Source organism: Amborella trichopoda, chromosome 7 (assembly GCF_054954075.1).
Source record: "Amborella trichopoda isolate Santa Cruz 75 chromosome 7, AtrichopodaSantaCruz75HAP2 v2.0, whole genome shotgun sequence".
Classification (NCBI taxonomy): Eukaryota; Viridiplantae; Streptophyta; class Magnoliopsida; order Amborellales; family Amborellaceae; genus Amborella; species Amborella trichopoda.
The window spans coordinates 18,242,418-18,267,370 of NC_142342.1; the positions used below are offsets into that span (position 1 = coordinate 18,242,418).

Genomic DNA, 24,953 nt, shown 5'->3' on the forward strand with positions numbered 1-24,953 from the left:
AATAAAATATAAAAAAAATAATTCGTGAAAATAAATTGATCAAAATATCCTCAAAACCTTCTCTTGGTATTTTGGTTAATGTTTTTCATGTAAAATATTTTTTTGATATTTTTTGTAGATCCGCATATTTTTTATGAACACACCTTCCAAATTTCAGGTCATTCCAATTTTTTGGAAAAAAATGAAAAATAAAATGCTATCGGACAATCGTGACCGTGCAATAAACTTTGGACGGTGATGAGGGTAGGTGAAATCACTGTTTATTTTTACATGTAAACGTTTTGTAGTGTATATATATATATATATATATATATATATATAAGTAATGATCCTATGAGACCCTCCCATACCTATGTGTGTTGAACCCAAAGGATCACAACCATTAAATTTGACACAGATATCTAGAAAAGTTATCACATGGGTGTGGGATTTGACTTTTCTAGAGATATGTGTCAAATTTAATGGTGATCCTTTGGGGTCCTACACACATGGGTGTGGGAAGGTCTCACAATGTCATTTCCCTATATATATATATATATATATATATATATATATATATATAATACTGAGATTAGCTCACTATCTCATATGAACAAATGAGTTCATATAAGCCCAATGGCCCAAATTGAATTTGGGCCGATCTGACAGTCACGACCTCATTTTGTATTTGAATTTTAAACTTTTTTCTACAGATCCAAATAACTTGAAAGTTTAGGCATGTGTTCTTCACAAATATAATAATCTAATAAAAATATCAAAAAAATAATTTCGAAGAAATAAATTGATCAAAATACCCTTGAAATGCTTTTAAGGTATTTTGATCAATTTATTTATTGTAAATTATTTTTAAATAATTTTATTAGGTGTGCGTTGATGAGAAAAATAGACGCCTAAAATTTCAAGTTATCTATCGTGATAGTCAAATCAGCCCGAATTCAATCTAGGCAGTTGGGCTCATATATTCTATATATAGGAAGATGCTGAAATTAGCCTACTAGCTCATATGAACATATGGCCCACGGCTCAGATTAAATCTGAACCGATTTAATGGTCACGACTTCATTTCGTGTTTGAATTTTATTTTATTTTTTATACAAATCCAAATAACTTGAAATTTTTAGTATATGTTCTTCAAAAATAGAATAATCTAATAAAAATAACAAAAAAATAATTTGAAAGAAATATATTGACCAAAATACCCCCTGAAATATTTGGAGGGTATTTTGGTCAATTTATATTTTGAGAGTTATTTTTTAAATATATTTATTAGGTGTGACTTAATGAGAAGAAAAGACTCTTAAAATTTCAAGTTATTTGGATTTGTATAAAAAAACTTAAAAGTCAACCATGAAATGAAGTCGTGACCAACAGATCAGGCTAGTATTATATATATATATATATATATATATATGGAAGATGCTAGGGTGAGCCCATGAGCCGCTCATAGAACAGTGAATGACGAACGACCCAGAATGAATCTGGGCCGATCTGACTGTCAGAACTGTATATCGGTCATAAAATTTTTAATATTTTTATATAAATCTAAATAGTATGAAAATCAGAGCACATACTCTTCTAATCAAGCGCACTTAATAAAATATTAAAAAAATAATTCACATAATATAAATTGATCAAAATACCCTCGAAGCATTTCGGGGGTATTTTAATCAATTTAATTTATGCGAAGTATTTTTTTGATATTTTTATTAGATTTGATTATTCTTAAAGAAAAGATGCTCCAAATTTCAAATAATTTAGATCTGTAGAAAAAAAAAATTTAAAATTCAATTACGAAATATAATTGTAATCATTGGATCGATCCAGATTCAATCTGGGTCATTGGGCTTATACTGTTCCATGAGCCCATGGGCTGACAGTAGCTTTTTCCTATATATATATATATATATATATATATATATATATATATATATATATATATATATATATATATATATATATATATATATATATATATATATATATATATATATATATATATATATATATATATATATATTGCATTAGATTATTCGCCATATATATATATATATATATATATATATATATATATATATATGGGCAATAATCTAATGCAATGGTTGTATCATAGTTTAAAGCAACCACACTTTTAGAAAACCATGTTTATGGTATTTTTATTGACTCAAAATTTTGGACACACACTCTCTTCATCTCAATAATCAATCCCTCTGGGAAAAAATGTTTGATTTGAACTCTAGATGTAGTCAAAATGAGTTCCCTCCAGTAAGGAATCTAGACCATTCATTTGATGAATTTCAAGATCTTAGCCTTTACAAACTAAAAATCATTTCTTTCCTTTTTAACATTGTTCATCTAATGATAATAAAGTCATCCAAAAAAATTGGAAACGAAAAATCGTTCTAAGACCGCGATCTAAGCACCTTATCAAAATGGACGGTGTATGTTAATTGGGCTAAAAAAGTACTTTCGAGGTTGCGTTTTCAAATTTTATTTTGTCATTGTTCATTAGAATGAAAAGAGAATATATTTTAAAATTGGGATCTAATAAAAGGCCTAACATGGTTTTTGAAAGTTGTTGCTTTATATTACAATACACTATATATATATATATATATATATATATATATATATATATATATATATATATATATATATATATATATATATAGCGATGTTGCATCCGTAGCTATAGAGGTAAGGTGCACCTTCAAATTTTATCATGGTATATAATTTTGATGTAAAATGTTCTTAGGATTATCTCAAAGTTTACTTTTATATCTAATTCTACAATTTTAAATTTCAAAAAAGGTTCAAATCAAGTAGATCTATAAACATATGAAAATCTTGAAAATTGGTGGTGTAGATAATATGTTGTAAAATGCACTATTTCTAAGACTTAAAATCTTTTTATTTTTCATGATCATACATCTTGATGTCGAGATGATCAATCAAAGGGTTTTCAACATTAAAACTACCTTTTCCGATGGATTTTTGAGGTGCATCTACAGTTTTACATTATAAGGTCGCATCCTTATAAAAACTATATATATATATATATATATATATATATATATATATATATATATATATATATATATATATATATATATATATAAAGAGAGAGAGAGAGAGAGAGAGCAATAATCCAATGCAAAGGTTGTATCAAAGTATATCAAAGTATAATGCAACGACACTTCTAAAAAACCATGTTTGTGGTATTTGTTGTCACCAAATTTTGTACACACACTCTCTTCATATCAACAAACAATCCCCAAAAAATAAAAAGTTCAATTTGAACCCTAGCTACGATCAAAATGAGTCCCCTCCAAAAAACGAATCTAGACCATTCATTTTTGTGAATTTCAAGATCTTAACCTTTATAAACTCAAAATCATTTTTTTCTTTTTTAACATCATTTATCTAATGATAATAAAGCCATCCAAAAAAATTGAAAATGAAAAAATCCTTCTAAGGTCTAAATCTAAGCATCTCACCAAAATGAACGGCATATGTTAATTGGGCTAAAAAAATACTTTCTAGGTTGCGTTTTCAGTTTTTTCTTTTTTTGTGATTGTTTATTAGAATGAAAAGATTGTATATTTCAAATTTTGGATCAAAAAAATTGTCATAAGATGGTTTTTTAAAGTTGTTGTATCATATTACTATACAACGGTTGCATGAAATCATTGCCCATTTATATATATATATATATATATATATATATATATAATAATGAGTAGCATTCATACATAATAACATTGATTTATAATAACAGAAACAGAGGTGCAAGATTTACAGAAGCAGAAAAGAGATAGGCACTTACATGAAAGCTCGAAGCAGAGGTGAAACAGAGATGAGTGGCAGAAAACAAACTTGAAGTACTCACAGTAATCACTCAAACTTACAACAATAACTCACTTGAAGTACTCACAGTAATCACTCAGACTTACAACAATCGCTCACGAAGCACTTACTTACAAAGTATTAAAACCCTAGCTATAATATTCAGAAGGGAAATCTCAAGGTGTCTAGGCCTGATCCTTCTATAGAAGAGGGGAGGGCGGACTCCAAACATTCTTAAGTCCGCACCAACAAGGTAAGATGCATTTTCTTTCATGTAAAAGTACAGGGTAAAAGCAAAGGTAAAGGAAAGATTATTGTGGCTTTTTACTATAGCAGCAATGTTTTTTGTCCACAATAATGCTTCTTTTATTGTAGAAAATAGTGATTGGTGTGTTGACAGTCTTCTTTTACTGTCATCTTTGGGACACATGTCCTGAATGGTGATGGAGTCATACCGTCCCTGATATTTTGTCTAATTTATTTGGGAAAATATTCCCATATAATCATCTTCGTTTGGAGGATCCAAATCTTCGGTTTCTGTATCATTTGATAAAGTTGTTATTTTAACTTCTACTTCTTCTTCCAAGGCAAAGAGTAATTTTTTCCTGAGCTCAGCTTTTGACAGAGTGGGGTTTTTCTATTGCATCAGAGCAATGTAATCGAAAAACACTATATCTAATTTTGATGAGGAATAAAGAATTGTCTTCATATAGATTTTATCGGGATCTAGATAATCATTCTTATAATTATCCCACCATTTAATTGACATTTGTCTTTATAGTTCTGGAATATAATCCCACCGGTCTAAATCATAGTCAGAAATTTGGTATGACCATTTTAAAATCCAAGGGAAGTATATGGCTTAATGATCCCCATAACAAGAACCAACTTTTAAACCAGTTTGAAAATTCTGCTTGCTCAGTTCTTTTAAACTGCACATACCAGCATTGTATATTTTTGGTATTCTGGTAAGCAAAGACTTCGTCCCATGCCTTGATATATTCAAAATAATGATATAATTTGATTTTAAATCCTTTGGTAGTTAATGCCCTTGGTTTTAAGGGATTCAGTCCCCAGTCATTATAAGAGATAATTTTATGTATTTGAAATTTTGAGTATGTTATTTCCGAGTCATTGTTTCTACAGTGGTATACTATTGACACTGACCCGATTTCCATTCAAATAACTTCATAACATTTTCTACATCTTTCTCCCTTATTAGGATGTAGATGATGGAGCAGATCTATGGCGGCTAATTCAGCAGGGTCTTTTTCCCTGTGTTCATTTTCTATTATGATCAGCGGGATATAAGTTGTATCAAGAAATGGAGTTCTATCAGGGTTTGGAATATTAGAGCTCAAGGGGGACTATTGGGGAGATATTTAAATCTCTTGAGCTTGCTTTCTTATTAAAGCATTTGGATTTGATGAGGAAGCCAAGGATTTTTCTGGGCTATAACTATTTGAAGCCAGGTGTTTTCTTGGGCTATTATATAAAGTTAGGCCTTTTCCTGAGCTAGGGACTATATCCATCGGCTGTATTCTCAGCTGTTGGCTTCTCCTTCCCTCCTTGCAAAAATACTCTAGCCAAAAAGTCAGGAAGATGGTTATTTTTCCCTTTAAAATGTTCAATATCAAAATAAAAAACAGAAAGAATACCTTTCCATCGAGCGAAAATTTGCTTGGTGACAAGATTTTTGACATCTTTTTTTAAAATGTCTTTGGCTGATTTACAATCAGTCCGTATCAGGAATTTTTTTTTAAACATGTTTACTTTGAAATTTCGTGACACAATGTATTATTGCTAAGACTTCCTTTTTAACAGTAGAATATTTATGTTGTGCCGGATTTCAGGCTTTAGAGGTAAAGTGTATAAGTTGTTCATCATCTAGGATTTTTTGTTTAAGAATATCTCCTAATCCTATTTCAAAAGCATCGGTTTCTATAATTTTAAAAGCTGTAGGATTGGATAGAGCTAAACAAGGTAATTATTCGGTCTTCTGTTTTAATTTTTTAACTGTCATGCTATGCTCATTAGTCCAATCTGGAGGATTCTTTTTAAGTCTCGGGAATAAAAATTTAGCATCTAAAGCTAAATTCCAATTATCTATGAATTATATTGAATTTCTTTTTCTTCATCAATTCAATCTTCGTGGATGAATTAGTAGATGTGCTTAGATACAACTTTTTCTTCTTTTCCTGTCCAAGATCAAAGATTTATTGGTACACCTTTGGTATATCCAATTTGACGAAGTCAAAGTCAAAATAAATCTTTATAAAAATTTGAAATATAATATAGACATCCTAAAAATCTTTGTAATTCTTTTTTCTCTTTTATGATGTCAAGGAATCTAAAAGCAAATTCAATTGCTCTATCAATAGGAATTATCTTTCTTTGAAAGATATTATGCCAAATGAACCTAATTTTTGTTTTAAAAAAGTTTATTTTTCTAACAGAAACAACCAGACCGGCATTTTTCATAGCTTTAAAAAATATATTTAAATGTTTCCAATGTTGGTCAATATTATCAAAATATACAATGACATCATCAATATAGACAATTATGAACTTAGTATACGAACTAAAAATATCATTCATAATATTCTGAAATTCTGAAGGGCCATTTTTTAACCCAAAAGGCATTACATTCCATTCATAATGCCCGAAAGGAACATTAAATGTTGTTTTATATTTATCTTTTTCCCATATTTGAATTTGCCAATATCCTAATTTTAAATCAAACTTTGAAAAAATACAGGCATTGACTAATCTATCAAGGAGATCCCTTTATTTGGAATAGGTTAGCGAATCCATCTCAAAACCTTATTCAAGGTTTTATAATTTACAACAAGGCGTGGGGCTCCCCTTTCAATCTCCGAAGCTTTTTCTGCATAAAAAGCAACACAGCTCCAAGGTGAAGAACTTTTCCTTACTAGTTTTTTGTCAAGAAGTTCTTGTATTTCAATTTTACAAATTTCTAAAAGTCTATTATTCATTTGTATTGGTCGGGCTTTAGTTGAAATCTTCTGTTCGTTGAAGCCTGGTTCATCAGTTCCACAATGTGTTGCTTTCTATTCCAAAAAGTGTTAGGGATTTTTGTACAAACTTCTTTTTCAAGTATCATTTTGAAATTGTTAATTTTATTTTGTATTTGTGGTGATGTTAATTTTTCATCAATAGTCTTATACTTAACATCTTCTTTTAAATGAAAGAGAAATCTTTCTTTCGTAGAAATCTTATTTTTTATACAATTTATTTTATGAATTCTTGGTTTATCAATGAAGTCAAATTTTACTTCATATCCTTCAATGTCAGCTTTTATCCCAGTATTATCAATTCTAATGGGGTAAAGTATGTTTAAGAAAGGAGTTTCAAGTATCACAGGTTGGCTTAATCCTTTAACCAATATAAAAGGAAATTTAAAGCATGCACCAATATTGTAAATTGCTGTATCAGATAATTTATATTTTTATTATCATTTTACTACCATCAGCAGTGTTCAAAACCTGTGTTGTTTTGTCGAAATATTTAATTGGAACTAGTCCCTTATTTATACAGTTTAGATCGGCTCCTGAATCTATAATAGCAGTAGTTTGAAAAGTGAACTCTATTTGTACCACTATTTTTATGATGGTAAACCATCTCTGGGTATTACTTTATCCAGGAGGTTGATATATTTATAATTTTGTATTTTTTTCAACATATTACAGTTATTGGAAGTTTGTGAATTGTCTACCACTTTTGGGAGTGTATCTTCCATTTCGGGCAGTAACGGATTTTGACTATAATCATGCATCAGATTATTAAATTCTTCTTCAGGACTTTCTTCCTCATTTCCACTTTTATTTTTAATGGTTGCTATTTCAAGAAGTTGTACTCTAGTTTTTAGAGTTATCAATTCATTTTGAACCTCATTTACTTCATTTTTTAGATCATGAATTGTAGGTTTTTTTTTGTTTTGAGTTTTATTTTGAACTCTTTTCAAAATATCACTAAAGCTATAATCTTCATTAGTAGGAACAAGAATCGGTTTAGGAGCAAGAGAACTTGAAGGTTCTTTGGCCATGTTGATATAATAAATTACGGCTTCTCTTTTAGCCTCAGGGTCACTTATTTTATCAATTAGATCAATTATGAGATTTTCTTCCTTGGTCAAAGTATTTAAGTTTAGGTCTTTCAAGAAATTACACTGACAATTAATATCTTCAAAATCTGTTTCAAAATCTGAATGGGGGGAAATCAATTCTTCATCATTTATCTCTCCGATGAGCATTTCTTCATCAGAGTCAGAAGATTCTTCAAAATCGTCTCTTTTAATTAAGAGGATATCAAACAATTGCTGTTTTATTTCGAGGTCTATTTCTAAAGCATTTATTTTCTTTTTCATATGACATTTATATTAATAGTGTCCTACTTTCCTACAGTTATAGCAAACTAATATATTTCTTTTTCCCTTTTGTTTAAAGGAGTGATCTTGTAAAAATTTTTTAGGAAAAGTATTTTTCTTTCCTTTTGAATATCTAAACTTTGTCTTTCTAGAATCTCTAGCGTCTCTATATTTCTGTTTGTGAGAGGGCTTGGAAGTAGGTATTGTGTTAAAGCCGAATTGCTCACAAAAATCTCCCAATTCTTTTTTCCTCGTCATTCTTTGTTTCTCCAATTGTCTTTCAATTTTAAGTTAGTGCATAAAGCAAGACCTTCAGCACAAATTTCTACTGATAATTCTCCAAGAGTATACTAAAAATAAGGAATAATTCCTCCATGCTTATTTTTCAATCTTATTTAACATTTTCCCCAAACAAATGAGAAAGTACAGCAATGAATTTTTCTTTTCAAATGTCAGGTTTACTATCTTATCTAAATAGCAGTCTGGACTAAAATACATCTTTATACCATTTAAAATGTGAGAGAGTTGGACAACGAAGATTTGAAAGTAGATTTAGCTGATAAAAGGGTCGTACTTCCCACAAAGCAGAGTGTAATGGTATATATTAGAGCATTTACTATATTTTCAAGGAGATGTCCAGGTCCTACATTAACAGCCCATTGTTTAGTAGCATTTAAGATTTGATTTTTTTCTTTTTCGTCCATATGAAAATCTCACCATCCTTTAAGCCATCCAGTAAAACCACATACACTGGCTTTAGCAATTTCGTGGTCTTGGTTTCCGCTTATTTTACATGCGGTGGCATACATAGTCATGTTTCATGAGATCGAGAATTTGATTCTCAGACATCCCATCTATATTCCAATTTACTATGGATCGTCCGGAATAAGAGGTTGAAGTAGTAATGAGGTCATCCTCTATTTGTAGATCTATAGGAGTGAGCCTAGGATAATACATTCTTGTTGGGACTATAGGCCTAGTTTTTCTCTCATAGTCAATCCTATTAAGCTCTAAGCTTTTTGGTTTAAAAGCTTCTTCTATTTTAAATATTTCAAAAAAAAACTTTTATCTTGTTGAAGTACTTGGACAATACTTGATTTTCTTTTAATATCTAATTTTTCAAATCTTTTCATCAACTCATCTACCAATTCTTTATTGTCTTCTTTCTTTTTAATTCTTTGCAGGTTAAATTTTCCTACAGCAATACTTGGAGGTGGTTTGAATAAAATCGTACTATTTTCTTTATCTTCTTTCTTCTCTTGAGGTTTTATTTTATTTAAGACGTTTTCTATTCTATTGATCTGTTTTCTATAGTTTGTAGGAATAATTATTTTGTTCTATTATATGGGGTATGACTTCAATTTTAGTCATCTGGTTATCAAAATCTTTTGGTCCAATTTTGAAAGGTGAAGCTTTTATTTCTTGTTTTTCACTTTTTAGGTTTAGACTAGTTTGAGGAGGATGGATAGCTTCAATGATTTCTCCTTTTACTATATGAAAGGTGTTTTGGGCAGTATTAATATTCTAGATAGTATTATCCTGAAATTCTTGGTATCTTATTCCTTCTTTTTTAAGGGTATACCTAAACCATTTAAATAATTTTATATTTGTTTTATGTTGTATCATGAATTCATTAAATTTAATATAAAAGAGTTATTTCAGTCTTTCATCAAATTCTTTGAGGAACCATTCCCTTATTTGTTTATTTTCTTCAGACAGAAAATCCCTTTTTACCCATTCTTTATCTATGACAAACTTATCTTGGGTTTGAATTGTCAAAACTTGGAAATCAAATTCAAACATGGTTGGCTCATCAAGCTCCGACTGAGAAGAGCTAGGAGTATTTACAGTATAAACTGGATGTTGTACCTGTTTGTCATTTTTTCTTAACCCTTCTAGAAGGATTTTGTCATCATGCATTTTTTCATAATTAAATTGAGGTACTGAAGAAGTCGAACTTCTAGAAAGAGTATAAGTTGAAGGTACAATATTCTTGACAGACAGCTTAAGAGCTAAAACAGTATTTGGAATACTCTATCTGGTACTTCTAAGGGATGGAAATTGGATTTCTATTTCTCCATTCGGATACTCAATTATTTATTTCTGTAGTGGTGTACTATTCACACCAACACGGTTTCCATTCAAATAGCTTCATACCATTCTCTACATCTTTCTCCCATATTAAGATGTAGATGATGGCGTAGATATATGGCGGCTAATTCAGCGGGGTATTTTTCCTGTGTTTATTTTCTATTATGATCAGCAAGATATAAGCTGTATCAAGAAATGAAGTTTTATCAGGGTTTGGACTATTAGAGCTCAAAGGAGACTATTGGGGAGATATTTGAATATCTTGAGCTAGCTTTCTTATTTATCTTGAAATTCTGGGTATTTTATTCCTTCTTTTTTAAGGATATACCTAAGTCATTTAAAGAATTTTATATTTTTTTATGTTGTATCATGAATTTATTAAATTTAAATTTAAATTAAAAAATAGACAAATAAAGGAATGGTTCCTCAAAGAATTTAATGAAAGGCTGAAAGAACTCTTTCATATTAATTTTAATAAATTCATGATACAACATAAAACAAATATAAAATTTTTTAAATGGCTTAGATATATCTTTAAAAAAAAAGGAATAAAATACCCAGAATTACAAGATAAACAAGAAAGCAAGCTTAAGAGATTCAAATATCTCCCCAACAGTCCCCATTAAGCTATAACAGTCCAAACCCTGATGGAACTTCATTTCTTGATACAGCTTATATCCCGCTGATCATAATAGAAAATGAATACATGAAAAAAAACCCTACTGAATTAGCCGCCATACATCTGCATCATCATCTACATCCTAATATGGGAGAAAGATGTAGAGAATGGTATGAAGCTATTTCAATAGAAACCGGGTCAGTGTCAATAGTACACCACTATAGAAATAAATAATTGAATATCCAAAAGGAGATATTGAAATCCAATTTCCATACTTTAGAAGAACTAGATTGAGTATTTCAAATATTGTTTTAGCTCCAAGGTTGCATGCCAAGAATAATGTACCTTCAACTTATACTCCTTCTAGAAGTTCGACTTCTTCAATACCTCAATCTAATTATGAGAAAAGCGAATGATGACAAAATCATTTTAGAAGAATTAAAAAAAATTGAAAACAGGTACAACATCCAGTTTATACTGTAAATACTCCCAGCTCTTCTCAGACTGAGCCTGATGAGCCAACCATGTCTGAATTTGATTTCGAAGTCCTGACAATTCAAACCCAAGATAAGTTTGTCATAGCTAAAGAATGGGTAAAAAATGATTTTGTCTAAAGAAAATAAACAAATAAGGGAATGGTTCCTCAAAGAATTTAATAAAAGACTGAAAGAACTCTTTCATATTAAATTTAACAAATTCATGATACAACATAAAACAAATATAAAATTCTTTAAATGGCTTAAGTATATCCTTTAAAAGGAAGGAATAAAATAACCAAAATTTTAGGATAATACCATCCAGAATATTAATATTGTCCAAACATCTTTCAAACCTTTCATACAGTAAAAAGAGAAAGCATTGAAACTATCCATTCTCCTAAAACTAGTCTAAACCTAAAAAGAGAAAAATAAGAAATAAAAGCTTCACCTTTCAAAATTAGACCAAAAGATTCTGATAACTAGATGGCTAAAATTGAAGCCATACCCCACATAATAGAACAAAATAATTATACAAATTTATTCCTCCAGACTAAAGGAAAACAGACCAATAAAATAAAAAACATCTTAAATAAAATAAAATTCATAAAGGATAATGAGTAGCATTCATACATAATAACATTGATTTATAATATCAGAAAAAGAGGTGCAAGATTTACAGAAACATAATAGAGGCACTTATATACCAAAACAACTCCAACCTATTAAGGACACGTGTCCCAGCCACACTAGCCACTACCAATAAAATCACTGTAGCCACTACCGACAGCCACTGTAGCCACTACCGAGTCACTGTAGCCACTATCGATAGCCACTGTAGCCACTACCGACAAAACCACTGTAGCCACTACCGACAAAGTTACTGTAGCCACTACCAACAGCCACTGTAGCCACTACCGACATAATCTACTTTTAACTGTAGAAGATAAGCATCTTTGAAACCTGTCGGTGCGGATTTCAAATACTTTCAAATCCGTTTCACTTTGAAGGCCATTAAAGGAGGAAGGCTCCCCTCATTTGAGCATCCGGAGTTTTCCTGAGTTTAAAGTGCTCTGCACTCTTCTCTACAGTCCTCTCTCTACTCTACAATCCTCTCTCTGCTCTTTTCTCTACAGTCTTCTCTCTGCTGTATACCTAGTAGTATTCGTAGCCATCTGGTTTCTTTTCTTCTATAAAAGTGTAAGGGTCTGAAACTGGCATGTGCGACTACTTTTGAAAGGAAGTTCCTGACTACATCCCTGAGGAGCTGAAATTATTTACCAGCTTCTGTATTTGTGAAAAGTCAGTTTGTTTTGATTATGTGTTTTGATTTATAGTTCTGTTGTATGTTCCTTTCCACTTTATATTATATGTTTCGCTTTATGTTTTATTGTATGGTATCAGAGCCAAGTTTATGTTACAGTAGTTTAATTGTATCCCTAGTAGAAAACCGATCTATTAAATAAGATTCTAAAAAATCTACAGTAGTTCAAAGTCGTTGTGACCCAAAGATCACTAAGGCCAGGAAGAGCCAGAAAAGTGTAGGGACTGTTTCTAGTTGACTCGAACTACAATGGAAAATTTCATTAAAACTTTATCTAATAGGTCAGCTACTAGTAGTAATACATTACATGTTAATAATAAAGAAGAAGTAATAATAGATAATATAGAAAAGTAAATTCAAAATTGGAATATACCTGAGGTACCTACAACAGATGTTTACAGTAAGGGAACTTTTGATTTCAAAAGTAGTTTTTCCCTCATTGAAAAAAGTATTTCTGTAATGGAAACTCGGGATAAATTTCAATGGCTTTCCCCAAGGATGATCGAAGATCATAAAAGGAAAGACTACAAATATTTGCATATTGGTTTGGTACAAATAGCTGTCAAACCGTTAACAAGGACGGGATTAAATAATTTGGTTATGCTCTGTGTGAGAGACAGCAGACACAAAATCACTGATTCCTTGTTAGGAATAGTTGAATCCAGTCTATGTAATGGCCCCATCTATTTTAACTGTTTTCCAAATTTCTCGGTAGCCTTAACAAACCCAAATTTATTAAAAGTCCTGACCCTAAACCTTAAAACTCGAGGTTTTGATATGAACCCAGGTTCTCAAAATTTGGCATTTATTTACAAAATATGTTACAAAGTGACGAATACTTTGTGTTCAAATTGTAGGCAAATGGATCTAAAAGGACAAACCATATTTTGCCAGACAAACATAGAAAAATCAAATTTAGTTATACCAAAGTCAGTGGCACGGTCTCAGGTAAAACTACCAGAGCATTGGTCTTTACAATCTGAATCTCAGATTAAAAATCCTGAAAATAGAGACCTTAAACAAATCATAGAATACTCTGATGGAGAGATAGAGATCAGTTTTCCATCCTCCAGAAAAAGTACTTTAAGGATTGGTGAATCAAGTATTAAGGATCCTCCTAGAAGCTCAACCTCTTCTGTACCGCAATCAGAATATGAAAGAATACCCACTCAAAGGAGAACTATTATTGAAAGGCTTAATAGGACTCCAAATCAGGTTCATCAACCAGTCTATAGAGTAGACACTCCAAGTTCTTCTGAAATAGAAGAACAAAAACCAACACCCTCAGATCTTGACTTTGAAGTACATGTTATTCAAAAAGAAGAATTCGAGATTGATAAAGAATGGATCAGAAAAGATTTCTACTCTGAAGAAAAAAGACTAATAAGAGAATGGTTTTTCAAAAGATTTATAGAGCCTCTTAGATATGCCTTCCATTTAAAATTTAATCGTTTCATGATGAAACATAAGGCAACTGTCAAATTTTTTTAAATGGTTAAAATATATGGCAAAAGATTATGGAATAAAAATTCCAAAATTTGAGGTTAATATGGTTGAAAAATCTTTTCAAACCTTTCAAACCACCAAAGGAGAAACAATTGAGTCTATTCATCCCCTTGAGACTAGCTTACAACTCAAAGGAGAAAAGTTCGGGGAGAAAATTGAAATTAAAGTCTCACCTTTCAAAATAAGACCTAAAGAAAACGACCATAATATGGCTAAGCTTGAAAGAATACCTCACATTATTGAACAAAATAATTATACGAATATTTTCCTCCAAACAATAGAAAAACAAACTACAAGAATAGAAAATGCATTAAATAAGTTAAATCCAACTGCAGAAACCAAAAGCATTGGTAAGCAAAAAGAAGCTGTCCTGTTCAAACCTCCTCCAACTATTGAGACAGGAAAATTTAGCTTACAAGGAATAAAGAAAACAGAGGAAAATACTGAATTAATAGATGAACTGATTAAAATATTAAAGAAGTTAAATATCAATGAAAAGGGTCAGCCTTCCAAAACCAAACAAGGAGATGTTCAAATCCTGCAAAAGGCACCTGACAAAGACATTTCTGATATGGAGAAAGTTTTTAAAACTGAAAGCTTAGACATTAATAGAATTGATTATGGGATAAAAGTAAGATCAGTGTCCCAAACCCGAATGTACTATCCTAGACCTACCCTAGTAGATCTGCAAATAAAAGAAGATCTTATCTCTACTTCGATCTCCTATTCAGGAAAATCTATAGTAAACTGGAACATATCAAATCTTAGATCTCATGAAACACATGACCATGTATGACACTGCCTGCAAGGCAAGCGAAAATCAAGACTATGAGATAGCCAAAGCCATAATATGTGGATTCACAAGATGGCTAAGAGGCTGGTGGGATTTTTATATGGATGAGGAATGAAAAAATCAAATATTAAATGCCTCAAAATAATGGATAGTTAAAAGTGAAAATAGCTAAGACAATATTGTACAAGAAGGAGATGCAGTCAATACGCTGATATATACTATCACCCTCCAATTTGTAGGAAGTACTGCTCTATTACTAGCAAGGTCTGAAGATTTGTTATCAAATCTAAGATGTCAAACACTCTCTCATTATAAATGGTACAAAGATGTATTTTTCTCAAGACTACTATCAAGAGAAAATAGTAAGTCAGACCATTGGAAAGAAAAGTTTATAGCAGATCTACCACACCTCTTCGCAGAAAAGGTAAAAACAAGGCCTAAAATAATCGTGGTGGAATTATTCCTTATTCTCTGTATACACTAGGCGAGTTCAGTCGATATCTGTGTTGAAGGTCTGGCTTTATGTACAGACCTAAAACTTCGAAGACAACTAGAGAAACAGAGAATAACGGGGAGAAAGGAGTTAGGAGACTTCTGAGAACAGTTTGGATATAATACCCTACCCCCTTCAAAGCCTTTTCATAAAACGAAACCTTGAAAAATTTAGAAAGAAAAAATTTAGACATTCTTCAAAGACAAAAGAAAAATTTTCCAAGAAATTCTTACAAGATAAACCATCTTTTAAAAATAAGGGAAAAATAAAATTCCCTGTTTGTTATAATTGTGGCAAAATAGGCCATTACAAGAACAAATGTAAAGTTAAAAGAAAGATTAACTCTCTGGAAATAGATGATAATATTAAAACTCAATTTATTTGAAATACTCCAAATAGAAGATGAAACCTCTGATTCTTCTTATTCAAGAGATGAAATATTAATTGGAGAAATAAATGATGAAGATATCATTGTCAGCAGTTCTGATTCAGACTCTGGTGATGAAGATAACCCAAAAGAAAAAAATTGCCAATGTGATATTTTCAAGGCAATAATGGATATGAATGGATTAAGCATCAATACCCATACAAAAGAAGAAAATCTAATTATAAAGCTTATCGACAAAATATCAGATCCAGAGGCTAAAAGAGAAGCCCTAGTCCAATACATCAATATGTCTAAAACCCCATCAAGCAAAACCAAGTCTTCTCTTGTCCCAATAAAAGAAGATTATAGTTTCCAAAACATCCTTAAAAGGGTACAAAATAAAACACAGATAGAAAAAAAACTTTCAATATCTGAGCTAAAATATGAAATCAACGAGCTTAGATATGAATTGATAGCTCTGAAAGCAAGGGTTCAAATCTTGGAATTAACCCAAAATCCTGTCAACGAAGAAATTGAAGAAGAACACATAGAAAGAAAATTTAATAATCTAATAACTGAATATAATATTCCTTTACCACCTGAGGTTGAAGATACCCTTCCTAAACCTGAAACCTCCAAAGCTGGTATGAATGTGATAGAAAAGGTTCAAAATTGTAAATATGTAAACCTAGCAGACAAAATAATAACCCAAAAATGGTTTACTAATATCAAAATTGTAGTTCAAAAGGAATACAGTTTCCAAACTTCTGCCCTGATAGATTCAGGAGCTGATCTAAATTGTATTAATAAAAAATTAATACCAACTAAATACTTCAGCAAGACTACCCAAGTTCTTAATACTGCCGATGGGAGCAAAATGCTTATTAATTATAAATTGTCAAATGCTGCAGTATGTAATAATGGTGCTTGTTTCAAATTCCCCTTCATAATGGTAAAAGGTTTAAGTCAACCTGTTATTTTAGGGACTCCCTTCTTAAACATACTCTATCCAATTAAAATTGATAACACAGGGATAGAAGCTAGTATTGAAGGGCATAAGGTTAAATTCACCTTTATTGATAAGCCTAGAATTCATGAAATCAATAACATTAAATATAAGATGTCTTCTAAAGAAAATTTTCTTTATTATCTGAAAGAAGAAATAAAATACAAAAATATGGAAGAAAAAATATCTCTTCCTAAAACTCCAAAAAAAATTAAATATCTAAAAATAGAAATGGCAAGAAGTATATCTGCTGATATCCCCAATGCTTTTTGGGACAGAAAACAACATATAGTTGAACTCCCCTTTGAACCAGATTTTCGAGAAGGAAAAATTCCTACAAAAGCAAGGCCTATTCAAATGAACAATAGGTTACTCGAAATCGATAAAAAAGAAATAAAAGAATTATTGGACAAAAATCTCATCAGAAAAAGCTCATCACCCTGGAGTTGTTCAGCTTTTATGTGGAAAAGGCCTCAGAGATAAAAAGAGGGGCTCCGAGACTGGTTATAAATTATAAACCCCTCAACAAAGTTTTAAGGTGGATCAGATATCCAATCCCAAACAAAAGAGAACTCTTAGATAGACTGGCAAATACCTGCATATTTTCAAAATTTGATCTTAAATCAGGCTATTGGCAAATCCAGATTGTCGAAAAAGATAAATATAAAACTGCTTTTAATGTTCCATTTGGACAATTTGAATGGAACGTTATGCATTTCGGATTAAAAAATGCACCATCCGAATTTCAAAAAATCATGAATGAAATCTTTAATCCTTATATCAAGTTCATGATTGTTTATATTGATGATGTACTTGCTTTCTCATAATCAATTGATCAACATTGGAAACATCTAAGTACATTTGTAAAGCAATAAAAAATGCTAGCTTAGTAGTTTCCGTTAGAAAAATAAATCTATGCCAGACAAAAATAAGGCTTTTAGGATACAATATATTTTAGGGAAGAATCATTCCCATTGATAGAGCAATAGAATTCGCATCTAAATTCCCAGATGTGATCACAGGAAAAACTAAATTACAAAGATTTCTTGGTTACTTAAATTATATTTCTGACTTCTATAAAGATTTGGCCCTAGATGCAAAACCGTTATTCCAAAGGTTGAAAAAGCATCCTCCATAATGGACCGAAGAACATACCAAGGCAGTCAGAAAAATTAAAACAAATGCTAAGGAATTACCATGCTTAGCCCTGTCAAGTCCTACAACGTTTAAAATTATAGAGACAGATTCCTCAGAACAAGGACTTGGTGTTGTTTTAAAACAAAAACTAATAATCAAGAACAATTGGTCCGGTTTACCTCTAAAACCTGGAACCCAGCTCAACAAAATTATTCAACAGTTAAAAAAGAGATACTTGCTATTGTCCATGCTGTCACAAAATTTCAAAGCGACATGCTTAACCAATCATTCTTTATAAGAACTGACTGTAAAGTAGCCAAGGACATCCTTCAAAAAGATGTAAAAAATCTCGTTTCAAAGCAAATCTTTGCAAGATGGCAAGGGAGGGCAGAAGAAGCCTACAAAAGAGGAGGATGAAATAATCCCTAGTCCAGGATCATCCCCGACATCACCATCAAGACCAAATGCTCTAATAAGCACTCAAACTCCTAGTGCTAAAACCTTATATTTAAAAACAAAATATATTTCTTTGCTGATTATAGAAAATGATCATCAGTCTAAAAATCCAATTGAAATAGCTGCCTTATACCTCAAGCAACATATGCATCCTAATATGGGTGACAGATGTAGAGAATGGTACGAAAGTATCTTTATGGAAACAGGATCAGTTTTCATAGTTCACAATTATAGAAATAATGATACACAAATAGCATATACCAAATTTCAATCAAAAAGGTTATTTCTTACAAAAAATGGGGAATGGATCCTTTAAAACCAAGGATCATCAATACGAAAGGATTTAAAATTAAATCCTATCATTACTTTGAATACATAAAGCCTTGGGATGAAGTCTTCTCATACCATAATAAAAAAAATTCACATAGCTGGTATATTCTGTTCAAAATAACTGAGCCAAATGAGTTACCAAATTGGTTTAAAAATTGGTTATCTATATGGGGATCAACTAACCAAATTCTGCAGAAAGAGCTACAAATTTCACAGAGAAAATTCTCTGAATATAATAGACAAAGTCTTAAAAGAGACTACCATATATATTTTATGATCTTATATCAAGTCCCGTGGATTTTAAAATGGGATTATCAAATCTCAGCAGATGATATGGACAGGTGGGATTACATTCCCGAATTAAGAAGACAAATCCATATCAAATGGTGGGACAGTTATAAAAATAAATCCCTAAATCCCGACAAAATAAAAATGAAACTTATACATTCAGTTTCACCTCAAAAGCAAAAAATGAAAATATCAAAATATGTTGCAATATTACAGCAACAAAACCCCAACCTATCAAAAGAAGAGCTTAAAAGGAACCTCTGAAGTGCAATCGAAGATAATGCGAGAAAATAACAACCTCCACTCAAAGTGACGAACAGAAAGACTTTAGTCCAATGAACGGTGATGATTGCGCAGGAATTGAATTTTCTTAAAAAAAAAGAAAATTCACAAGGGACCAGAACGACTCCAACCTATAAAGGACACGTGTCCCAGCCACTGTAGCCACTACCGACAAAGTCACTGTAGCAATTACCAATAGCCACTGTAGCCATTACCGAGTCACTGTAGCCACTACCGACAGCCACTATAGCCATTGTAGCCACTACCGACAAAACCACTATAGCCACTATCGACAAAGTCACTGTAGCCACTACCGACAGCCACTATAGCCACTACCGACAGAATTTGCTTTTCACTATAGAAGATAAGCATCTTTGAAAGCTGTCGGTGCGGATTTCAAATACTTTCAAATCCGTTTCACTTTGAAGGCTATAAAAGGATGCAGGCTCCCCTCATTTGAGCATCCGGATTTTTCCTAAGTTCGAAGTGCTCTGCTCTCTTCTCTACAGTCCTCTCTCTGCTCTCTTCTCTACAGCCCTCTCTCTGCTCTTTTCTCTACAGTCCTCTCTCTGCTCTCTTCTCTACAGTCCTCTCTCTGCTGTATACCTAGTAGTGTTCATAGCCATCTAGTTTCTTTTCTTCTATCAAAGTGTAAGGGTCTGAAACTGGTATGTGCGACTGCTTTTAGAAGGAAGTTCCTGACTACATCCCTGAGCAGCTGAAATTATTTACTAGCTTCTGTATCTGTGAAATATCAGTTTGTTTTGATTATATGTTTTGATTTGTAGTCCTGTTGTATGTTCCTTTCCGCTTTATATTATATGTTCCGCTTTATGTTTTATTGTATAGTATCAGAGCCAAGTTTATGTTTTAGTAGTTTAACTATATCCCTAATAGAAAACTGATCCTTTAAATAAGATTCTAAACAAAAAAAATTTGCAGTAGTAGTTCAAATTCGCTATGACCCAAAGATCACTAAGGCCAGGAAGAGCCAGAAAAGTGTAGGGACCATTTCCAGTTGACTCGAACTACAATGGAAAATTTCATTAGAACCTTATCTAATAAGTCAGCTACTACTAGTAATACACTACGCGTTAATAATAAAGAAGAAGTAATAATAGTTAAACTATTGTAACATAAACTTGGCTCTGATACCATACAATAAAACATAAAGCGAAACATATAATATAAAGCGGAAAGGAACATACAATAGGACTATAAATCAAAACAAACTCACGTTTCTCAGATACATAAGCTGATAAATAATTTCAGCTGCTCAGGGATGTAGTCAAGAACATCCTTCCAAAAGGAGTCGCACATGCCAGTTTCAGACCCTTATACCTTTATAGAAGAAAAGAAACCAGACGGCTCTGATCACTACTAGGTATACAGTAGAGAGAGGACTGTAGATAAGAGAGCAGAGAGAGGACTGTAGAGAAGAGAGCAGAGAGAGGACTGTAGAGAAGAGAGCAGAGAGAGGACTGTAGAGAAGAGAGCAGAGAGAGGACTGTAGAAAAGAGAGCAGAGCACTTCGAACTCAAGAAAACTCTGGATGCTCAAATGAGGGGAGCCTTCCTCCTTTTATAGCCTTCAAAGTGAAACGGATTTGAAAGTATTTGAAATCTGCACCGACAGCATTTAAAGATGCTTATCTTCTACAGTAAAAAGCATATTCTGTCGGTAGTGGCTACAGTGACTTTGTCTGTAATGGCTTTAGTGGTTTTGTCGGTAGTGGCTATAGTGGGTGTCAGTAGTGGCTAAAGTGACTCGGTAGTGGCTACAGTGGCTATCGATAGTTACTACAATGACTTTGTCGGTAGTGGCTACAGTGGCTGGGACACGTGTCCTTAATAGGTTGGAGTCATTCTGGTCCCTTGTGAATTTTCTTTATTTTTAAGAAAATTCAATTCCTGCGCAATCATCACCATTCATTGAACTAAAGTCTTCATGTTCGTCACTTTGAGTGGAGGTTGACATTTTCTCAACATTATCTTCGATTGCACTCCAGAGCTTCCTTTTAAGCTCTTCTTTTGATAGATTGGGGTTTTGAGATTTATCCATATGTCTGGATCGCATTCTTGTAGGAATGGGGTCCAGGTTGGAAAGAAAAAATGATCAAAATAAAATCATGTGGAAGTATCAGGAATAAAATACAAATCGGCGTATTCATAGATAAAAAAAACATTGTGCCAGCATTAACAAGATGTTGGTCCATGTAAGGAAGTTCTGACAAATATTCGGGAGAGAAGATAAGGGAAGATCTACTTGCCAAAAATGCACCAAGAGAGAATCAATGTGTTTAATAAACCTTGTATGAAGGAGCCTATGGATGTCCATGTCCTCTTCTCCAGCCCCTCGCAACCCCCAGGGTGAACTGGCGAAGTAAATGATACAAAAACAAGTGAGGGGAAGAAGGAAAAAGTAAGTTATTACTAAAACAAGTTCAGAAAAAGAAAACCAAGGCCACGCACGTCAATATATTGCTTAGCGGATGTATCGGAACATTGTATTTAATGATACCCATCAAATAATGTCCACCTAAAAAGCTTCATGCAATGGCGATCATCAAAAGCTATAAGCTAGGATTGAAGGCTCCAAACCTTATGAGCTTAGGGAGCCATTGCTAAAATAAAGATGTAGGAGTACCTCAATACCCATGCGCATGCATGGGTGCATTATGGGGTTTCAATCTCAACATACTCATAGAGTGATAGAAGAAGAATGGGAATAAAGTATTTGATGGTGTATTACATTTCTAAGATCTATCGATACGTCTGCTTGTGTTCATGATGCATAATATATCTTTTTTGTGGTTGACAAGGTTAATAAGGAAGTCAAAGATGAGCATTTTGTTTGGGTGGTAACAGACATGGCTACAATCAATATGCCTCCTGATATTTATTGCTCCAAAAGCATCGAATACCATAAGCAGCACACTACATCAATATTATACTTGAGGCTATTGGCGAAGTGCCATGATGAAGAGAATACTTGATAAAGGTAAGATAATTGTGGTCATATACTGTTGCAGTATTCCACTTGGAATGGTATAAAATTTCACTGTGGAAAGAGATACAGCCAGGCATGAGGTCACAAAATTTTCCATCTCTTTCCTAACTTTAGACAATTTTAAGGGAAAAGTTGCAACAGTATATAATCCCAGTCACCTTACTTTTATCAAGTGTTCCCTTCATCTTGGGACTTCGCCAATAGCCTCAAGCCCAATGTTGATTTAGTGTATTGCTTATGGTGTCTAAAAAATAGTCACCATGCATGGGCTCACAAAATTTCCAACCTCTTTCCTGACTTAAAACAATCGAGATATATATATATATATATATATATGCAAGTGGTCCAAACATGCTCTAGGGAAGAGGGTATGCATCACTATTTTGTTCAAGTCTTTTTAAAGTGGGGCAGTGCACTCACTTGATGTATTCTCACCCTTGTCAAAGTTTCCTCTTGGTTAATAGCTTCATCAGCTCTGGCATAAAATTGTGTTCCACTTGAACTTTAAATTCTTTCACACATAATAGGAATTTTAAGGGAAGATAATTATAGTGGCTTTTATGAATGCCTTGAGAGGCTCATTTTCGATAAGGATATCCAAGATACAAATGTGTTTTAAGATCGTTTAGATAGGAAATGGTTGTGAGACAGGACTAAACTAGATCAAGGTAATCTATTTTCTTTAAAGTTCTAATAGTTTCATATTTGAACCACTGTATACTTAATTTTTATTGGTTACAACTTACAAACTTATGATTTTAAAACTTAAAGAACGCGAATGCAAGCCAATGGCATGAAGTAGTGCCCCTAAAAGGTTAAACCACCACCTAGACGGCAAGGCGACTAAATTTTTGTTACTACATGTTCGTATAGGCACCAACTACTAATGTACATAAACCTTTGTTTGATGTGAAGAAGCTATTCGAACAAAATTATTATGTCGAATCAACATGGAAATATAATGGTCCAGGTACCCATGTTAACCCCATAATTTGTCAAGACAAATAAATAATATTGAGAACAGGTGAACCACAACCACTACAAATAGCATCAACTAATCTGTAAACAGCAACACAAGAACTAATGAAATTGTTTTACTGTTAAAGATAAGAACTTTTAGTTGGTTATTCTGTAAAATATAAGCAATGACAAAAAGTCAACAAAAAAACAGCATGTATGAACATTTGACAAAAGATTATTTTTCCATCTTTTGCAATGATCATCATTCAACAATACAAGAGCCACTAACTCCATAGTATCATGACAAGCAATTTGTGACGCCGCCAACGTTAACACAATACGATTTATGTTGATTACTTTTACCATTAAAAGTATGACATACCCCTTTTTAGTCATAACACACTTATCGATAACAAAAACATATGTATGGTTAAAGCTTAAAGGAATAACCAGTGAGTAATATGGTTTTTCTAAAACGTAACTTACTTTTGGCTTTCCATTTCGTTTCATTCTACTGCACCGGAAAATATATTACCAGGCATGAAATCTGACAAAACCTGTTTCTTAGAGTTTTAATCTTGAACCCCAAAAGGATGCATGGTAAACCCCAAAAAGAAGTTGTATAATAATGAATTCAACCAATAAAACCAGAGATTACCAAGAAACATAAGTTTACAGCTATTGAGTACTTTGTAGAACCTACCATTAACACAAATAAAACTGAAAACAAACACATATAGGATAATACATATAAAAACGCTCCACTATTACTTGATGTCACAAAAAACTTAAAGCAACTCAATCAAAGAACCGACATAATGGAAAAGCCTTAGAACATCCACAATTATGAAAGAGATCGTTTTGTATATTGTCAAATAGAATATGAAACATATGTAGAGAGAGAAAAATGAAAAATAAGGGACACGTTTGTTGCTCCAAAAGAGAAGAGAAGTTGCTCACCCCAAAACTTCATTAGTGATGAAGAACACGATGTTGAAGCACTGGTGAAGAGAAAGTGTGAAACCCTAGGGTATTAGAAGAGAAAGAGAAATGGAAAGAGATGGATTTAGGGTTTTATAAAGTGAGAGGGGTTTTTAGCAAGAGAGAGAAACGCGCTAGGTTTTGGGGAGAGGGAAATGCTGCATTATTTTATCACCGCTCACTGGAAACTTTTTAGGTTTTCTTTTTCGGTTTTTATTTTAGAAAAGATGAGGTTTCTATATGTCTTGGGATGTATAAAAACAAAATAAAGTCTCACCTCAAATCGTCGTCACAAAAGCACTTTCGAAAAAGAAAATACATATGATGGTTCTAAAATTAATTTCCAACACCAAAAATAAAATTTGAAATTAAAGAAATAGTACAGATTTTACGGATATGTGAACACTTAGTATACATTATTTTTAGAACTTAGAATCTTAATTGTTTTCACGACCGTAATGTTCAATTTGAGATGATAGACGTAAGTTTTTTCCAATGCTTTAATTGTAATTTTGGATGAGTTATGAGATGACGTTTTATTACTTAGATAATGTTGCAGCCCTATCAAATCATTTTCCTTATAGAAGAGTTCTACAAAGCCCGTG

At 32.2% G+C, this 24,953-nt stretch overlaps 1 long non-coding RNA gene across 8 annotated transcripts in view; it reads right to left on the reverse strand.

Moving 5' to 3' along the window:
- Nucleotides 1-24,587, reverse strand: part of LOC110007847 (uncharacterized) — a 32,465-nt gene extending 7,878 nt beyond the window's left edge. For 3 of the 8 annotated variants that reach the window (XR_016059839.1, XR_016059838.1, XR_002282132.2), the window contains exons 1-2: nucleotides 24,328-24,587; nucleotides 21,707-21,772 (exon numbers count right to left, since the gene is read on the reverse strand). This is a non-coding gene — a long non-coding RNA (uncharacterized LOC110007847). Of the gene's footprint in view, nucleotides 1-11,195; nucleotides 11,489-21,667; nucleotides 21,773-24,327 lie in introns of those variants that run through there. The other 5 variants (XR_016059835.1, XR_016059837.1, XR_016059836.1 and 2 more) reach the window with 3 other exon arrangements.
- Nucleotides 24,588-24,953: the final 366 nt, after the last annotated feature.